Source organism: Oncorhynchus mykiss, chromosome 27 (genome assembly GCF_013265735.2).
Source record: "Oncorhynchus mykiss isolate Arlee chromosome 27, USDA_OmykA_1.1, whole genome shotgun sequence".
Lineage (NCBI taxonomy): Eukaryota > Metazoa > Chordata > Actinopteri > Salmoniformes > Salmonidae > Oncorhynchus > Oncorhynchus mykiss.
Genome location: NC_048591.1, coordinates 50051590 through 50070487, shown reverse-complemented (window position 1 = coordinate 50070487; position 18898 = coordinate 50051590). Strand labels below are relative to the sequence as shown.

Below are 18898 nucleotides of genomic sequence, written 5' to 3'. Positions count from 1 at the left end.
CAAACAGTAGATGTTTTGACTTGACAGAGTCTAGTATGTTGAGGCTGGGTGCTGCAGACTTAAAGTGCCCTCGTCAACTCATTGATGTACACTGAGTATACCAAACATTAGGAGCACTTTCCTAATATTGAGTTTTTGGCCAATTTTATCTGAACACTTGTTGTTTGTGTACATTGACTGTATAATATCGTATGTTTTTAATCCAACACCACGTTCCTTCAATTTATATAGCAGACCCTCATGTCAAAATGAGTCAAAAGCTTATTAGAAATCAACAAAGCATGAGAAGACTTTGTCTTAGTTTTGTTTTGTTTGTCAATTAGGTTGTGCAGGGTTGGGTTAGGGTTAGGGTCAGGGTTAGGGTTAGGGTAACCCTGACCCTAACCCTAACCCTAACCTGTTGACGCATATCCCACGGTAGTTATTGGGGTGACTTTTGTCGGTTGGGGTGATCAATACTAGGTTCCAAATATTGGGGAAGATGCCAGAGCTAAGGATGATTTTAAAGAGTTTAAGTATAGCCAATTGAATTTTGTAGTCTGTTTTTTTTATCATTTCATTTAGGATACCATCAACCCCACAGGTCTCTTTGGGTTGGAGGGTTTGTATTTTGTCCTGTAGTTCATTCAATGTAATTGGAGAATCCAGTGGGTTCTGGTTGTCTTTAATAATTGATTGTAAGATGTGTAATTGATCATGTGTATGTATTAGCTGTTTGTTCTTTGTTGTAGAGCCAATCAGACTGGAGAAGTGGTTTATCCATACATCTCCATTTTGAATAGATCTTTGTGGTGTTGTTTGTTTAGAGTTTCCAATTTTCCCAGAACTGGTTAGATTCTATGGATTCTTCAATTACATTGAGCTGATTTCTGAAGTCCTTTTTTCTTAGTGTATTTCTGTACTGTTTTAGTGTTTCACCATAATGAAGGTCTTCAGGGTCTCTGTGCATTTGTTTGGATAGGTTTCTCAATTTCTTTCTGAGGTGTTTTCCTCTCTCTCTCTCTCTCTCTCTCTCTCTCTCTCTCTCTCTCTCTCTCTCTCTCTCTCTCTCTACCTCCCTCTCTACCTCCCTCTCTCTACCTCCCTCTGTCTTTCTCTCTCTCTCTCTCTCTCTCTCTCTCTCTCTCTCTCTCTCTCTCTCTCTCTCTCTCTCTCTCTCTCTCTCTCTCTCTGTGATGCAAAGACAAGTAGCCCAATGATTCATTCAGAAACTAGAGTGCAATGGACCAAAAATTAACCAACTTTCTGAAGAGTCAACAACAGCATGGGAAAGCCCCGGTGCATCAGGGCTCCGGGAAAGCCTCCAGGCCAGTCGCTCATCCCCATCAGTGGGCTGCTTGGGCCAGCTGTTTGAGCTCTCTAACAGCTGGTTGTTGTGTGGAGTGAAGACTGATAGCGGTATGGAAAGCAGCAGGAAAGGTTGTTGTTATGTCGACCAGTAAATGCTAAGGCAAGAATGGGTATGCAAACCAGGTAATTAAAAAGTAAAGATTCTTGGCACAATTACGACATCATGGAATAGGCTACCTTGAATATCAGACATTTCCTCCAGGGACTTTGGTCCTTGAAAAGCCATTGAAGTTATGGAAGTTCTACTGCTACAATATAGTTATTATGTGATTACATTTTTTATCAGCTTTTATGACAGATGTAGGCGCTTTGGTTTGTTTCCCTCCAATTGACAGGTGTTTCACTAGTCAGCTAGTTGAAACTTTGTTGTAGACTTAGACCATCCAATTAAGTTGTTTTTCTATTTTTTTAAAAGTCTGATTTTTAGAGCGAAACCTGAAAATATGAGCAAGTCAAGGTCATTCTCCCTGAGAATTTTGTTTTTCTGTCCTCTAGAGGATTTGACAGAAAAGAACACATGGCACTTTGACATCTGCAATAAATAAATGTTCCACTTTATTTCAACAGTCTGTTTTATTTGCTGTTACAGTAAATCTATTCAAATCAATGTAAGAACACAAGGGCATGCTAATGTAAAAGACGGCCAGTCATTTAAGCCTGGTTCTGTATGGAATGCAGGCATATTATGGGACACAGGCCAGGTCATTATCAATTATAAAAAAATGTGTGCGACCAAATCATTTGCTGGTGCCACCAACTGAAAAAGTGCAAAAAGTTTATTTAGAACCCTGCCTACCTGTTATAAACTCAGCAAAAGAAGAAACGTCCCTTTTTCGTGACCCTGTCTTTCAAAGGTAATTTGTAAAAATCCAAATAACTTCACAGGTCTTCATTGTAAACGGTTTAAACACTGTTTTCCATGCTTGTCCAATAAACCATTAACAATTAATGGACATGCACCTGTGGAACGGTCATTAAGACACTAACAGCTTACAGACGGTAAGCAATTAAGGTCACAGTTATGAAAAATAAGGACACTAAAGAGGTCTTTCTACTGACTTTAAAAAACACCAAAAGAAAGATGCCCAGGGTCCCCGCTCATCTGCGTGAATGTGCCTTAGCCATGCTGCAAGGAGGCATGAGGACTGCAGATGTAGCCAGGGCAATAAATTGCAATGTCCGTACTGTGAGACGTCTAAGACAGCGCTACAGGGAGACAGGACGGACAGCTGATCGTCCTCGCAGTGGCAGACCACATGTAACAACACAGGATCGGTATATCCGAACATCACACCTGCTGGACAGGTACAGGATGGCAACAACAACTGCCCGAGTTACACCAGGAACGCACAATCCCTCCATCAGTGCTCAGACTGTCCGCAATAAGCTGAGAGAGGCTGAACTGAGGGCTTGTAGGCCTGTTGTAACGCAGGTCCTCACCAAACATTACCGGCAACAACGTCGCCTGGCCCAGACAGGACTGGCAAAAAGTGCTCTTCACTGACGAGTTGCGGTTTTGTCTCACCAGGGGTAATGGTCGGATTCTCATTTATTGGCGAAGGAATGAGCGTTACACCCAGGCCTGTGCTCTGGAGCGGGATCGATTTGAAGGTGGAGGGTCTGTCATAGTCTGGGGCGGTGTGTCACAGCATCATCGGACTGAGCTTGTTGTCATTGCAGGCAATCTCAACGCTGTGCGTTACAGGGAAGACATCCTCCTCCCTCATGTGGTACCCTTCCTGCAGCCTCATCCTGACATGACCTCCAGCATGACAATGCCACCAGCCAAACTGCTCATTCTATGCATGATTTCCTGCGAGACAGGAATGCCATGGCCAGCGAAGAGCCCGGATCTCAATCCCATTGAACTCGTCTGGGACCTCTTGGATCGGAGGGTGAGGGCTAGGGCCGTTCCCCCCAGAAATGTCCGATATCTTTTCCAACTGTCCTGACGATATCTTTTACATTAGTTTGTTTTAATGTACATTCAAGAATGCAATTCTAACCAATCAGAAATGAGTGCTGTGGGATATATACTGCATATACCAGCCAAAGGTTTGGACACACCTTCTCATTCAATGGTTTTTCTTAATTTTTTACACTTTTCTACATTGTAGAATAATAATGAACACATCAAAACTATGAAATAACACATACGGAATCAAGTAGTAACCATAAAACTCAAACAAATCAAAATATATTTTGTATTTGAGATTCTGCAAAGTAGACATCCTTTGCCTTGATGACAGCTTTGCACACTCTTGGCATTCTCCCAACCAGATTCACCTGGAATGTTTCCGAACAGTCTTGAAGGTGTTCCCACATATGCTGAGCACTTGTTGGATGCTATTCCTTCACTCTGCAGTCCAACGCATCCCAAACCATCTCAATTGGGTTGAGGTCGGGTGATTGTGGAGGCCAGGTCATCTGATGCAGCACTCCATCACTCTCCTTCTTGGTCAAATAGCCCTTACACAGCCTCGAGGTGTGTTTTGAGTCATTGTCCTGTTGAAAAACAAATGATTGTCCCACTAAGCACAAAATCTCTAATTTTGACTCATCAGACTAAAGGGTAGATTTCCACCGGTCTAATGTCAATTGCTCGTGTTTCTTGGCCCAAGCAAGTCTCTTCTTTTTCTTATTGGTGTCCTTTAGTTAGGGTTAGGGTTAGGGTTTCTTTGCAGCAATTCGACCATGAAGGCCTGATACCCGACAGTCTCCTCTGAACAGTTGATAATGAGATGTGTCTGTTATTTGAACTCTGAAGCATTTTTTTCGTCTTCAATCTGAGATGCAGTTAACTCTAATGAATTTATCCTCTGCAGCAGAGGTTACTCTGGGTCTTCCTTTCATGTGGCGGTCCTCATGAGAGCCAGTTTCATCACAGAGCTTGATGGTTTTTGCGACTGCACTTGAAGAAACTTGCAAAGTTATTGAAATGTTCTGTATTGACTGACCTTCATGTCTTAAAGTCATGATGGACTGTCGTTTCTCTTTGCTTATTTGAGCTGTTCTTGCCATTATATGGACTTGGTCTTTTACCAAATAGGGCTATCTTCTGTATACCACCCCTACTTTGTCACAACACAACTGATTGGTTCAAACACATTAAGAAGGAAAGAAATTCCACAAATTCCACAAATGAACTTTTAACAAGGCACACCTGTTAATTGAAATTAATTACAGGTGACTACCATGTGAAGCTGGTTGAGAGAATGCCAAGAGTGTGCAAAGCTGTCATCAAGGCAAAGGGTGGCTACTTTGAAGAATGATTGTACTCCAATGGTTCTATGGTCAGTGTGTACTCCAATGGTTCTATGGTCAGTGTGTACTCCAATGGTTCTATGGTCAGTGTGTACTCCAATGGTTCTATGGTCAGTGTGTACTCCAATGGTTCTATGTCCACTGTGGACAATAGCCAGGGAGAATTGGATGAAGAGCTTAGACTCAGAGAGGTTGCATGAGTTAGACACATAATGTCCATTGGGTCTATGGTCAGTGTCTATGACTGCTTAGTTAGGTTGCATTAGCTAGACAGATCGTGTCCATTGTAATCACCCCAATTAGAGAGGAGAAGTCTTCTAGGTCCCTTGGACATCATGTCAGTTCTGGCTGTAAGTTGTAAAGCTGTCCTAGGGAGGTCACAGCTGTGGAGCTGTCTGAGGTCTGTACCATTTTAATGCCTTCCCCTTTGGGAGAAATTATACGCCTGAATCTGCCTCTTTTAATTAATGAGGAACTCGGGGGTTGTGTGCCAAACGTCACCCTATTCCCTATATAGTGCACTGCTTTTAGGTAGGGCACATAGGAAATAGGGTGCCATTTCGGACACAAACTTCAAAGGGCCGTGCTGTGTCACTTTATTAGACCAATCAACGTTTCAGCACTTGTCTTTTTTTTGAAAGATTTAAATCACTTGCTCATGTATAGCAATTAGCACAAGGAGTATAACAGAAAAAAGAACAAGATAATCATTTAGGAGTGGCAGTATTCCTCTCCAAGGTATGTGGGATGGATGAATCGATAGGTCTGGCAGTATTCCTCTCCAAGGTATGTGGGATGGATGAATTGATAGGAGTGGCAGTATTCCTCTCCAAGGTATGTGGGATGGATGAATCGATAGGTCTGGCAGTATTCCTCTCCAAGGTATGTGGGATGGATGAATCGATAGGAGTGGCAGTATTCCTCTCCAAGGTATGTGGGATGGATGAATCGATAGGAGTGGCAGTATTCCTCTCCAAGGTATGTGGGATGGATGAATCGATAGGAGTGGCAGTATTCCTCTCCAAGGTATGTGGGATGGATGAATCGATAGGAGTGGCAGTATTCCTCTCCAAGGTATGTGGGATGGATGAATCGATAGGTCTGGCAGTATTCCTCTCCAAGGTATGTGGGATGGATGAATCGATAGGTCTGGCAGTATTCCTCTCCAAGGTATGTGGGATGGATGAATTGATAGGAGTGGCAGTATTCCTCTCCAAGGTATGTGGGATGGATGAATCGATAGGTCTGGCAGTATTCCTCTCCAAGGTATGTGGGATGGATGAATCGATAGGAGTGGCAGTATTCCTCTCCAAGGTATGTGGGATGGATGAATCGATAGGAGTGGCAGTATTCCTCTCCAAGGTATGTGGGATGGATGAATCGATAGGAGTGGCAGTATTCCTCTCCAAGGTATGTGGGATGGATGAATCGATAGGAGTGGCAGTATTCCTCTCCAAGGTATGTGGGATGGATGAATCGATAGGTCTGGCAGTATTCCTCTCCAAGGTATGTGGGATGGATGAATCGATAGGAGTGGCAGTATTCCTCTCCAAGGTATGTGGGATGGATGAATCGATAGGTCTGGCAGTATTCCTCTCCAAGGTATGTGGGATGGATGAATCGATAGGAGTGGCAGTATTCTTCTCCAAGGTATGTGGGATGGATGAATTGATAGGAGTGGCAGTATTCCTCTCCAAGGTATGTGGGATGGATGAATCGATAGGAGTGGCAGTATTCCTCTCCAAGGTATGTGGGATGGATGAATTGATAGGAGTGGCAGTATTCCTCTCCAAGGTATGTGGGATGGATGAATCGATAGGTCTGGCAGTATTCCTCTCCAAGGTATGTGGGATGGATGAATCGATAGGTGTTGCAGTATTCCTGTCCAAGGTATGTGGGATGGATGAATTGATAGGAGTGGCAGTATTCCTCTCCAAGGTATGTGGGATGGATGAATTGATAGGAGTGGCAGTATTCCTCTCCAAGGTATGTGGGATGGATGAATCGATAGGAGTGGCAGTATTCCTCTCCAAGGTATGTGGGATGGATGAATCGATAGGTCTGGCAGTGTTCCTCTCCAAGGTATGTGGGATGGATGAATTGATAGGAGTGGCAGTATTCCTCTCCAAGGTATGTGGGATGGATGAATCGATAGGTCTGGCAGTATTCCTCTCCAAGGTATGTGGGATGGATGAATCAATAGGAGTGGCAGTATTCCTCTCCAAGGTATGTGGGATGGATGAATCGATAGGTCTGGCAGTATTCCTCTCCAAGGTATGTGGGATGGATGAATCAATAGGTCTGGCAGTATTCCTCTCCAAGGTATGTGGGATGGATGAAGAGATAGGTCTGGCAGTGTTCCTCTCCAAGGTATGTGGGATGGATGAATCGATAGGAGTGGCAGTATTCCTTTCCAAGGTATGTGCGATGGATGAATTGATAGGCGTGGCAGTATTCCTCTCCAAGGTATGTGGGATGGATGAATCGATAGGAGTGGCAGTATTCCTCTCCAAGGTATGTGGGATGGATGAATTGATAGGAGTGGCAGTATTCCTCTCCAAGGTATGTGGGATGGATGAATCGATAGGTGTGGCAGTATTCCTCTCCAAGGTATGTGGGATGGATGAATTGATAGGAGTGGCAGTATTCCTCTCCAAGGTATGTGGGATGGATGAATCGATAGGAGTGGCAGTATTCCTCTCTAAGGTATGTGGGATGGATGAAGAGATAGGTCTGGCAGTATTCCTCTCCAAGGTATGTGGGATGGATGAATCGATAGGTCTGGCAGTATTCCTCTCCAAGGTATGTGGGATGGATGAATCGATAGGTCTGGCAGTATTCCTCTCCAAGGTATGTGGGATGGATGAAGAGATAGGTCTGGCAGTGTTCCTCTCCAAGGTATATGGGATGGATGAATCGATAGGAGTGGCAGTATTCCTCTCCAAGGTATGTGCGATGGATGAATTGATAGGAGTGGCAGTATTCCTCTCCAAGGTATGTGGGATGGATGAATCGATAGGAGTGGCAGTATTCCTCTCCAAGGTATGTGGGATGGATGAATTGATAGGAGTGGCAGTATTCCTCTCCAAGGTATGTGGGATGGATGAATTGATAGGAGTGGCAGTATTCCTCTCCAAGGTATGTGGGATGGATGAATTGATAGGAGTGGCAGTATTCCTCTCCAAGGTATGTGGGATGGATGAATCGATAAGAGTGGCAGTATTCCTCTCTAAGGTATGTGGGATGGATGAATTGATAGGAGTGGCAGTATTCCTCTCCAAGGTATGTGGGATGGATGAATTGATAGGAGTGGCAGTATTCCTCTCCAAGGTATGTGGGATGGATGAATTGATAGATGTGGCAGTATTCCTCTCCAAGGTATGTGGGATGGATGAATTGATAGGAGTGGCAGTATTCCTCTCCAAGGTATGTGGGATGGATGAATTGATAGGAGTGGCAGTATTCCTCTCCAAGGTATGTGGGATGGATGAATCGATAAGAGTGGCAGTATTCCTCTCTAAGGTATGTGGGATGGATGAAGAGATAGGTCTGGCAGTATTCCTCTCCAAGGTATGTGGGATGGATGAATCGATAGGTGTTGCAGTATTCCTCTCCAAGGTATGTGGGATGGATGAATCGATAGGAGTGGCAGTATTCCTCTCCAAGGTATGTGGGATGGATGAATCGATAGGTGTGGCAGTATTCCTCTCCAAGGTATGTGGGATGGATGAATCGATAGGTGTGGCAGTATTCCACTCAGACGTACAGTATGTGGGATGGATAAATCGATAGGTGTGGCAGTATTCCTCTCAGATCTACAGTATTTGGGATGGATGCAGAGATAGGTGTGTCAGTTTTCCTCTCAGACGTACAGTATGTGGGATGGATGAATCGATAGGTGTGGCAGTATTCCTCTCAGATCTACAGTATGTGGGATGGATGCAGAGATAGGTGTGTCAGTTTTCCTCTCAGATCTACAGTATGTGGGATGGATGCAGAGATAGGTGTGTCAGTTTTCCTCTCAGACGTACAGTATGTGGGATGGATGAATCGATAGGTGTGGCAGTATTCCTCTCTAAGGTATGTGGGATGGATGAATCGATAGGAGTGTCAGTATTCCTCTCAGACGTACAGTATGTGGGATGGATGAATCGATAGGTGTGTCAGTTTTCCTCTCAGATCTACAGTATGTGGGATGGATGCAGAGATAGGTGTGTCAGTATTCCTCTCAGATCTACAGTATGTGGGATGGATGCAGAGATAGGTGTGTCAGTTTTCCTCTCAGACGTACAGTATGTGAGATGGATGAATCGATAGGTTTGGCAGTATTCCTCTCAGATCTACAGTATGTGGGATGGATGCAGAGATAGGTGTGTCAGTTTTCCACTCAGATCTACAGTATGTGGGATGGATGAATCGATAGGTTTGGCAGTATTCCTCTCAGATCTACAGTATGTGGGATGGATGAATCGATAGGTTTGGCAGTATTCCTCTCAGATCTACAGTATGTGGGATGGATGCAGAGATAGGTGTGTCAGTTTTCCACTCAGATCTACAGTATGTGGGATGGATGCAGAGATATGTGTGTCAGTTTTCCTCTCAGATGTACAGTATTTGGGATGGATGATGAGATAGGTGCTCTAGTGCAGGGTGGATAGTATATCTTACCACTTCAAAGCTGACCATCGTGTCAGTCTGCCACTTCTCTGTACCTCTTTCAATTCTCATGTTTCAGCACCAATGGGGGTGGTCGGTCAAAGACACCTGGTGGGGTGTGACAGGACTGTATAATACAGCTCACTCACTCACTCACTCACACACACACACACACACACTCACTCACTCACTCACTCACTCACTCACTCACTCACTTACTCACACACTCACTCACTCACACACACACACACACTCACTCACTCACTCACTCACTCGCACGCACGCACGCACACACACGCGCGCGCACACACACACACATACACACACAAGCACACACACATATACACACACACACGCACACAACACACACACACACACACACAGTCTTGTACAGCTAACCTTCTGGGGACACACAATTCAGTCCCATTCAATATCATATTTTCCCTAAAACCTAAACCTAACACTAACCTGTACTCTTACCCTAGCCCTAAACCTTAACCCTAGCCCTAAACCTTAACCCTAGCCCTAAACCTTAACCCTAGCGCTAAACCTTAACCCTAGCCCTAAATCTTAACCCTAGCCCTAAACCTTACCCTAGCCCTAAACCTTAACCCTAGCCCTAAACCTTACCCTAGCCCTAAACCTTAACCCTAGCCCTAAACCTTAACCCTAGCCCTAAACCTTAACCCTAGCCCTAAACCCTTAACGTAATTCTAACACTAAAACTAATTCTAACCTAAACCCTAAACCCCATAGAAATAGCATTTGACCTTGTGGCCTAACAGAATGTCCGCAGTTGGCCAAATATTTGTTTGTATCCTATTCTTGTGGGGACTTCTGGTCAAAGAATAGTTAAACACGTCCACACACACATTTCCTTACAACTCCCAATTGAAGAAACATTGACCTGTTTAAATATTTTACCTCATGAGGCCCACCCTGGCACTCTGCCCAATCATTGTATGTGTCCAGATTTCTCTATTGAGGCTTCTATCAAATTGAAGTTTTTTTTTTTTTTTACATTTGCCGTAACTGGCTGACAGGCTGACTGGCTGGCTGACTGGCTGACTGACTGGCTGACAGGCTGACTGACTGGCTGACTGACTAACAGGCTGACCCAGACTGACTGACTGGCTGACTGACTGACTGGCTGACTGACAGGCTGACTGACTGGCTGACTGGCTGGCTGGCTGGCTGGCTGGCTGGCTGGCTGGCTGACTGGCTGGCTGGCTGACTAACTGACTGGCTGGCTGACTGCAGCCCTGGCCCACATTACTTAACATACTGTAAGGTTCTGTATATATTTTCTTAGTCAACCTTGTGTTCTGTTTCTTTGTGTTCTTGAACGTAGCCCTGTTTCTTTGTGTTCTTGAACGTAGCCCGGTTTCTTTGTGTTCTGGAACATAGCCCTGTTTCTTTGTGTTCTGGAATGTAGCCCTGTTTCTTTGTGTTCTGGAACGTAGCCCTGTTTCTTTGTGTTCTTGAACATAGCCCTGTTTCTTTGTGTTCTTGAACGTAGCCCTGTTTCTTTGTGTTCTTGAACGTAGCCCTGTTTCTTTGTGTTCTTGAACGTATCCCTGTTTCTTTGTGTTCTTGAACGTAGCCCTGTTTCTTTGTGTTCTTGAACATAGCCCTGTCTCTCAATGATTTCACCTGTGTTAGTTACTCACCTGGTCTCATCAGCTCCTTATTTAGTTCAGTTCATTCTGTTTGTGCCTTTGTGAGGTATTGTTCGTTTTGACTCTACTAAGCCTGTTCCTAGCTTGTTTTTGAGAACCAGTTATAGCCTTCAGTACTAGTTTTGATTCACCTGCCTGTTTGCCTACCTGTGTATGACCATTGCCTGCCTGTGACCACGATTCCTGCCTTCTGCGAAGGCGAAATAAACATCTGCCACGCTCTGCACGTTGATCTACACCTTTTTCTCCCTGAGTATTCATTACAGATACACCAGATTAACCTTAGACAGACTAAGGGCTGTATCTGTTCTTAGTTCTGCATTTTTTGAACGTAGCATGCTTATCTAAAATGGTGAGGAAGTTACTTTTAAAGAATGACCAGGCATCCTCAACTGACGGGATGAGATCAATATCCTTCCAGGATACCCGGGCTAGGTCGGATTAGAAAGGCCTGCTCACAGAAGTGTTTTAGGGAGCGTTTGACAGTGATGAGGGGTGGTCGTTTGACTGCGGATCCGTAGCGGATACAGGCAATGAGGCAGTGATCGCTGAGATCCTGGTTGAAGACAGCGGAGGTGTATTTGGAGGGCCAGTTGGTCAGGATGACGTCTATGAGGGTGCCCTTGTTTACAGATTTAGGGTTGTACCTGGTGGGTTCCTTGATGATTTGTGTGAGATTGAGGGCATCTAGCTTAGATTGTAGGACTGCCGGGGTGTTAAGCATATCCCAGTTTAGGTCACCTAACAGAACAAACTCTGAAGCTAGATGGGGGGCGATCAATTCACAAATGGTGTCCAGGGCACAGCTGGGAGCTGAGGGGGGTCGGTAGCAGGCGGCAACAGTAAGAGACTTATTTCTGGAGAGAGTAATTTTTAAAATTAGTAGTTCGAACTGTTTGGGTATGGACCTGGAAAGTATGACATTACTTTGCAGGCTATCTCTGCAGTAGACTGCAACTCCTCCCCCTTTGGCAGTTCTATCTTGACGGAAAATGTTATAGTTGGGTATGGAAATCTCAGAATTTTTGGTGGCCTTCCTGAGCCAGGATTCAGACACAGCAAGGACATCAGGGTTAGCAGAGTGTGCTAAAGCAGTGAGTAAGACAAACTTAGGGAGGAGGCTTCGGATGTTGACATACATGAAACCATGCATGATGATTGAGTTGGAGGCGTGCATGGCCACGCTGTCGTGGGTGAACAGGGAGTACAGGAGAGGGCTCAGAAAGCACCCTTGTGTGGGCCCCAGTGTTGAGGATCAGCGGGGTGGAGATGTTGTTACCTACCCTCACCACCTGGGGGCGGCCCGTCAGGAAGTCCAGTACCCAGTGGCACAGGGTGGGGTCGAGACCCAGGGTCTCGAACTTGATGACGAGTTTGGAGGGTACTATGGTGTTAAATGCTGAGCTATAGTCGATGAACAGCATTCTCGCATAGGTATTCCTCTTGTCCAGATGGGTTAGGGCAGTGTGCAGTGTGGTTGAGATTGCATCGTCTGTGGACCTATTTGGGTGGTAAGCAAATTGGAGTGGGTCTAGGGTGTCAGGTAGGGTGGAGGTGATATGGTCCTTGACTAGTCTCTCAAAGCACTACGAGGCGGTAGTCGTTTTTGCTCAGTTACCTTAGCTTTCTTGGGAACAGGGACAATGGTGGCCCTCTTGAAGCATGTGGGGACAGCAGACTGGGATAAGGATTGATTGAATATGTCCGTAAACACACCAGCCAGCTGGTCTGCGCATGCTCTGAGGGCGCGGCTGGGGATGCCGTCTGAGCCTGCAGCCTTGCGAGGGTTAATACGTTTGAATGTTTTCCTCACGTCGGCTGCAGTGAAGGAGAGTCCGCAGGTTTTGGTTGCGGGCCGTGTCAGGCACTGTATTGTCCTCAAAGCGGGCAAAAAAAGTTATTTAGTCTGCCTGGGAGCAAGACATCCTGGTCCGCGACGGGGCTGGTTTTCTTTTTGTAATCCGTGATTGACTGTAGACCCTGCCACATACCTCTTGTGTCTGAGCCGTTGAATTGTGACTCTACTTTGTCTCTATACTGACGCTTAGCTTGTTTGAATGCCTTGCAGAGGGAATAGCTACACTGTTTGTATTCGGTCATGTTTCCGGTCACCTTGCCCTGGTTAAAAGCAGTGGTTCGCACTTTCAGTTTCACGCGAATGCTGCCATCAATCGAAGGTTTCTGGTTTGGGAATGTTTTAATCGTTGCTATGGGAACGACATCATCAATGCACTTTCTAATGAACTCGCACACCGAATCAGCCAATTCGTCAATGTTGTTGTTTGACGCAATGCGGAACACATCCCAGTCCACGTGATGGAAGCAGTCTTGGTGCATGGAATCAGATTGGTCGGACCAGCGTTGAACAGACCTCAGCGTGGGAGCTTCTTGTTTTAGCTTCTGTCTGTAGGCAGGGATCAACAAAATGGAGTTGTGGTCAGCTTTTCCGAAAGAAGGGCGGGGGAGGGCCTTATATGCGTCGCGGAAGTTAGAATAGCAATGATCCAAGGTTTTACCAGCCCTGGTTGTGCAATCGATATGCTGATACAATTTAGGGAGTCTTGTTTTCAGATTAGCCTTGTTAAAATCCCCAGCTACAATGACTGCAGCCTCAGGATATGTGGTTTCCAGTTTGCAAAGAGTCAAATAAAGTTTGTTCAGAGCCATCGTTGTGTCTGCTTGGGGAATATATACGGCTGTGATTATAATCGAAGAGAATTCCCTTGGTAGATAATGCGGTCGACATTTGATTGTGAGGAATTCTAAATCAGGTGAACATAAGGACTCTAACCACCTGCCTCCTCTAACCAGGAGGCTACCTGCCGCCCGATGAGTTGTTTGTACTGTGTGTGTTTCTAAGAAGAAATTAAGTTGCTGGCAAGGTGTTTAAAATATCCTTGACTGTTTAGGTTTGTTTGAAAAACAGGTGAGGGAGATGAGGGAGAGAGAATAGTCCATGTTTCAATGACTAGATAGGCTGCACATCAGTTAATCTGCCTGCACATCAGTTAATCTGCCTGCACATCAGTTAATCCTCCTGCACATCAGTTAATCTGCCTGCACATCAGTTAATCCTCCTGCACATCAGTTAATCTGCCTGCACATTAGTTAATCTGCCTGCACATCAGTTAATCCTCCTGCACATCAGTTAATCTGCCTGCACATCAGTTAATCCTCCTGCACATCAGTTAATCCTCCTGCACATCAGTTAATCTGCCTGCACATCAGTTAATCCTCCTGCACATCAATTCATCTGCCTGCGCATCAGTTAATCCTCCTGCACATCAATTAATCTGCCTGCACATCAGTTAATCTGCCTGCACATCAGTTAATCCTCCTGCACATCAGTTAATCTGCCTGCACATCAGTTAATCCTCCTGCACATCAATTAATCTGCCTGCACATCAGTTAATCCTCCTGCACATCAATTGATCTGCCTGCACATCAGTTAATCCTCCTGCACATCAGTTAATCTGCCTGCACATCAGTTAATCTGCTTGCACATCAGTTAATCTGCCAGCACATTAGTTAATCTGCCTGCACATCAGTTAATCTGCCTGCACATTAGTTAATCTGCCAGCACATCAGTTAATCTGCCTGCACATCAGTTAATCTGCCTGCACATCAGTTAATCTGCCTGCACATCAGTTAATCTGCCTGCACATCAGTTAATCTGCCTGCACATCAGTTAATCCTCCTGCACATCAGTTAATCTGCCTGCACATCAGTTAATCTGCTTGCACTTTAGTTAATCTGCCAGCACATTAGTTAATCTGCCTGCACATCAGTTAATCTGCCTGCACATCAGTTAATCTGCCTGCACATCAGTTAATCTGCCTGCACATCAGTTAATCTGCCTGCACTTTAGTTAATCTGCCTGCACATCAGTTAATCTGCCTGCACATTAGTTAATCTGCCTGCAGCTCTACGCCACAGACAGCCTGAAGTGGATACATGTCCCACACAGTATCATGTTCCCTTTATACAGCACAACATGTTTACCAGGGCCCTAGGGAGACATTTAGGACACCCTTTTACAGCACAACATGTTTACCAGGGCCCTAGGGAGACATTTAGGACACCCTTTATACAGCACAACATGTTTACCAGGGCCCTAGGGAGACATTTAGGACACCCTTTATACAGCACAACATGTTTACCAGGGCCCTAGGGAGACATTTAGGACACCCTTTATACAGCACAACATGTTTACCAGGGCCCTAGGGAGACATTTAGGACACCCTTTATACAGCACAACATGTTTACCAGGGCCCTAGGGAGACATTTAGGACACCCTTTATACAGCACAACATGTTTACCAGGGCCCTAGGGAGACATTTAGGACACCCTTTATACAGCACAACATGTTTACCAGGGCCCTAGGGAGACATTCGGGAATAGGGTGCCATTTGGGACGCATTCTTGATATTTTCCAGTGAAGCTTGTTCTCTGTAGACTTGAGAAACTTTCGACTAGAGAACCTTTCGACTAGAGAACCTTTCAACTAGAGAACCTGTAGACTAGTGAACCTTTGAACTAGAGAACTTTTCGACCAGAGAACCTTTCAACTAGAGAACCTGTAGACTAGTGAACCTTTCGACTAGAGAACCTTTCAACTAGAGAGCCTGTAGACTAGAGAACCTGTAGACTAGTGAACCTGTAGACTAGTGAACCTGTAGACTAGAGAACCTGTAGACTAGAGAACCTGTAGACTAGTGAACCTGTAGACTAGAGAACCTGTAGACTAGAGAACCTGTAGACTAGTGAACCTGTAGACTAGAGAACCTGTAGAATATATCACTGCAAGTCTGTTGTGATCTGTAGTGCAGAAAGGATGAGGATTGGCTCTATCTGTCAGTCAGTCTGTCTGTTGTGAGTGGTGAAGACTGTGGTGCCATGTGGGAGGATGGAGAGGTGGAGAGGGAGGGAGATGGGATGGATAGAGAGGAGAGTGATAATGAAAGAAAGGGGATGGAGAGAGCGATGATGGAGAGAGACAGAGACACAGAGAGAGGATTACACAGATCCACAAAGAATTCGAAAACAAATCCAATTTTGATAAACTCCCATATCTACTGGGTGAAATACCACAGTGTGCCATCACAGCAGCAAGATTTGTGACCTGTTGCCACAAGAAAATGGCAACCAGTGAAGAACAAACACCATTGTAAATATAACCCATATTTATGCTTATTTATTTTCCTTAACCATTTGTACATTGTTACAACACTGTATATATACATATATATATATATATATATATAGTGCCTTGCGAAAGTATTCAGCCCCCTTGAACTTTGCGACCTTTTGCCACATTTCAGGCTTCAAACGTAAAGATATAAAACTGTATTTTTTTGTGAAGAATCAACAACAAGTGGGACACAATCATGAAGTGGAACGACATTTATTGGATATTTCAAACTTTTTTAACAAATCAAAAACTGAAAAATTGGGCGTGCAAAATTATTCAGCCCCCTTAAGTTAATACTTTGTAGCGCCACCTTTAGCTGCGATTACAGCTGTAAGTCGCTTGGGGTATGTCTCTATCAGTTTTGCACATCGAGAGACTGACATTTTTTCCCATTCCTCCTTGCAAAACAGCTCGAGCTCAGTGAGGTTGGATGGAGAGCATTTGTGAACAGCAGTTTTCAGTTCTTTCCACAGATTCTCGATTGGATTCAGGTCTGGACTTTGACTTGGCCATTCTAACACCTGGATATGTTTATTTTTGAACCATTCCATTATAGACATTGCTTTATGTTTTGGATCATTGTCTTGTTGGAAGACAAATCTCCGTCCCAGTCTCAGGTCTTTTGAAGACTCCATCAGGTTTTCTTCCAGAATGGTCCTGTATTTGGCTCCATCCATCTTCCCATCAATTTTAACCATCTTCCCTGTCCCTGCTGAAGAAAAGCAGGCCCAAACCATGATGCTGCCACCACCATGTTTGACAGTGGGGATGGTGTGAGCTGTGTTGCTTTTACGCCAAACATAACGTTTTGCATTGTTGCCAAAAAGTTCAATTTTGGTTTCATCTGACCAGAGCACCTTCTTCCACATGTTTGGTGTGTCTCCCAGGTGGCTTGTGGCAAACTTTAAACAACACTTTTTATGGATATCTTTAAGAAATGGCTTTCTTCTTGCCAATCTTCCATAAAGGCCAGATTTGTGCAATATACGACTGATTGTTGTCCTATGGACAGAGTCTCCCACCTCAGCTGTAGATCTCTGCAGTTCATCCAGAGTGATCATGGGCCTCTTGGCTGCATCTCTGATCAGTCTTCTCCTTGTATGAGCTGAAAGTTTAGAGGGACGGCCAGGTCTTGGTAGATTTGCAGTGGTCTGATACTCCTTCCATTTCAATATTATCGCTTGCACAGTGCTCCTTGGGATGTTTAAAGCTTGGGAAATCTTTTTGTATCCAAATCCGGCTTTAAACTTCTTCACAACAGTATCTCGGACCTGCCTGGTGTGTTCCTTGTTCTTCATGATGCTCTCTGCGCTTTTAACGGACCTCTGAGACTATCACAGTGCAGGTGCATTTATACAGAGACTTGATTACACACAGGTGGATTGTATTTATCATCATTAGTCATTTAGGTCAACATTGGATCATTCAGAGATCCTCACTGAACTTCTGGAGAGAGTTTGCTGCACTGAAAGTAAAGGGGCTGAATAATTTTGCACGCCCAATTTTTCAGTTTTTGATTTGTTAAAAAAGTTTGAAATATCCAATAAATGTCGTTCCACTTCATGATTGTGTCCCACTTGTTGTTGATTCTTCACAAAAAAATACAGTTTTATATCTTTATGTTTGAAGCCTGAAATGTGGCGAAAGGTCGCAAAGTTCAAGGGGGCCGCAAACTTTCGCAAGGCACTGTATAATATGACATTTGTAATGTCTTTATTGTTTTGAAACTTCTGTATGTGTAATGTTTACTGTTCATTTTTATTGTATATTATCTACCTCACTTGCTTTGGCAATGTTAACACATGTTTCCCATGCCAATAAAGCCCCTTGAATTGAATTGAATTGAGAGGATGAGAGAGAGAGAGAGAGAGAGAGATAGAGAGAGAGAGAGGGCTGGTGAGAGGAAGATGAGGAGGGAGGGCTGGTGAGGAGAGGAGGAGGAGGGAGGGCTGGTGAGGAGAGGAGGAGGAGGGTGGGCTGGTGAGGAAAGGAGGAGGAGGGAGGGCTGGTGAGAGCAGGATGAAGAGAGGATGAGGAGAGTATGAGGAGGGGAGGCTGAAGAGGAGAGGCTGAGTAGAGAAGGCTGAAGAGGAGAGGCTGAGGAGAGAAGGCTGAAGAGGAGAGGCTGAGGAGAGAAGGCTGAAGAGGAGAGGCTGAGGAGAGAAGTCTGAAGAGGAGAGGCTGAGAAGGGGAGGTGAGGCTGAGGAGAGGGGGGGCTGAGTAAAGGGAAGGCTGAGGAGGATAGGAGAGGCTCTGTCTTGACATGCACAGCTCTCATTGTTCCCAGCCCTCATCGCTCAGAGCAGAGCAGACATGAAAGACGGACAGACAGACAGATAGACCGAAAGCCAACAGACAGACTGAAAGCCAGACAGACAGACAGATAGACCGAAAGCCAACAGACAGACCGAAAGCCAGACAGACAGACAGACAAACCCTCAAATTCACAAGCATGCCCTAATGTAACACTTTTACATTCAGAATATAAAGTGGGGGTTGGTAAATTCATCCAATGTCAACTTGTCCATTGAAACAGCTTTAACTGGCAACAAGCAGTTCTTGTTGTTGTTGTTGTTGTTTAATAGACAGCTTTAAACCTACTAACAAACAGTTGCATGTTGTTCTTGTTTTTTCCTAGGCACAGCTTTAAACCTACTAACAAACAGTTGCATGTTGTTCTTGTTTTTTCCTAGGCACAGCTTTAAACCTACTAACAAACAGTTGAATGTTGTTATTGTTCTTTCCTAGGCACAGCTTT

At 44.7% G+C, this 18898-nt stretch overlaps 1 protein-coding gene across 1 annotated transcript in view; it reads left to right on the top strand.

The window, feature by feature from the left end:
• LOC110519322 (contactin-5) overlaps positions 1–18898 on the top strand; it is a 560400-nt gene that overhangs the window by 146068 nt on the left and 395434 nt on the right. The gene's annotated exons all lie outside the window — the stretch shown is intronic.